Here is a 2,264-nt window from a genome sequence, read left to right on the forward strand (position 1 = left end):
TATAGTTTTAATCACTTTACACACAAGCAGTGGTGGAGGAAGAATTCAGATCAGTTAACATACTAATATGCACTGTAGAAATCCTCTGTTACAAGTAAAGGTGCAGAAAAAGTTACCGTTTATAAGTATTGAAAATAAAAGTACTCAATGCAGAAAAATGTGCCCTGTGACCACCATTATATATGTTATATCATTAGATAATTATTTGTCACATTAATGTACTGTAAATAGTTCAGGAGTAGCTAATTTTGTGACTATTTTGTATCTGAATGCAACTAATGATTATTTTCCTTATGAATTAATCTGCTGATTATATTCTCCATTAACCGATAGCTTATTTGGTTTGTAGAAATTCCGAAAATAGTAAGAAGTGTAGTCATAATTTCCCAGAGCCCAAAGTGACACCTTCACAACACTTGTTTTGTCAAATAAATAATCCAAACCTCAAAATAATAAAATATTATTAAAATAAAATTAAAAGGAAAAGCAGCAAATCCTCACATTTGAGATGTTTAAACCATCATTTCATTTTTGCATGAAACTTTTATCAAAACACTTAAAATGGTCGTTATTCATTTTCTATTAATCGACTAATAGTTTCAGTTGCACTTGTAAAAATCTGAATTTGTAAAGTAACTAAAGCTGTCAAATAATTATAGTGGAGTAAAAAGTACAATATCTTCCCTCTGTAGTGGAGTAGAAGTAGAAAGTGGTGCCAGATTATAATACTTAAGTAAAGTACAATACCTTGAGTTTGTACTACAGTACTTGAGTAAACCTTACTTTTAATGGCTTACTTTTCACCAATGCACACACGTTTAGAGAATATAAACTTGACTGAAAATTGCTGCACTATACTGATACTATAGGGCAGGCTATATTACCAGTATGTTATATTGTTGCTCTATACTATATGATATAGCCTACTATTGTTATTCTATATTATATACAATATAATGTAGAAGAAGAAAAGCGGATCTGTCCGATGTGTTGTTCAAATGATATAGAAAATAAGTTATTTTTTGTTTTCTTTGTTCTTTTTATTGTGAACAGGTTAATGCCTTGTTTAGTAAGATAAAAACAGATATTGATTTTGTAAATATGGACTCAAATACTGAGATGGCTGTTCACATGTGAAACATAAAATGTTATCTTGAAATAGCCTGGGAGAAGAGAAAAAAAGCTCTTTACCGAGATGATTTGTAGATATCTGTTTGTGCATACTATTTTGGGTTTTTATTTTATATTTTTTCATTTAAAAAAAAAATAAAAAAAAAATACATGATTTGTATATGCGAGACCAGATGGCTGTAAAATAGTGGTGTCTTGTAATCCCATATGGGAGGGGCCAAATGTTTGGCTTGGCACAGAAATAAAACTAACTATATCACTTCACTTCACTTTATACCATGACGCTTATCCTTAACTATATCATAACGCACTCTTTCCTTATATTCTATTATATTAACGCAAACGCAAAGTACCACTATCATGTCTATTAGTAGGCTATGGTGTAGGCTACACTGTTTACACAGACCTGTTGACTCTGCTGTAGCTTTATCAGCACCACTCACTTTAATGTCTTTTTGTCTCCAAAAACTCGTATACTTTCTATTTTTTTTATATACTTTTTTTTGTTTATGTAAGGTTACTTACTACCTCTTATAATGTATTTATGTTACTTTATAGCTACTTATTTATTAGGCCTACGTATTTATTTTTGTTGTAGCCATGCTGCAATAATCGAATTTCTCCGCTAGGGGTCTATAAAGTGTCCATTGACACTTAGCCCATGAATCTTATCCATTGACTGTAAATATTAATATTAACAGTCTATGATCTTATCTTAAATTAAGAATTGAGATGAAATCACCCCACTTTACTTACTCCAGTCTATGCTCCAGACTTTAGAGAATATATTTGTAAATTGTACACTTCATTCTAAGTAAACTGCGAACACTGGTGCGTTCCAGTTGAACAGGGAAGTTGGCTGTAGACCAAAGTGATAAGGCGGGTAGTTTTATAACACTACACTACCCAGGATTCTTTTAATGTAAACATCGCATCACTTCCTACTTTGGAATGTTCCAAGTGCGTGACGACGAGTAACATACACACAAACTAAGCTAATATCTCCCTCACATTTTTGCTGTTAAATGTCACCCAAGTTTTACAAAAAAAAGCTTGTTGTTTAGTAGACACAACACGTGCATACCGGGTTTAAATTGTAGAAGATTATACCTGCAAATATGTGCTGGTCTTCT

Source organism: Sander vitreus, chromosome 3 (genome assembly GCF_031162955.1).
Source record: "Sander vitreus isolate 19-12246 chromosome 3, sanVit1, whole genome shotgun sequence".
NCBI lineage: Eukaryota > Metazoa > Chordata > Actinopteri > Perciformes > Percidae > Sander > Sander vitreus.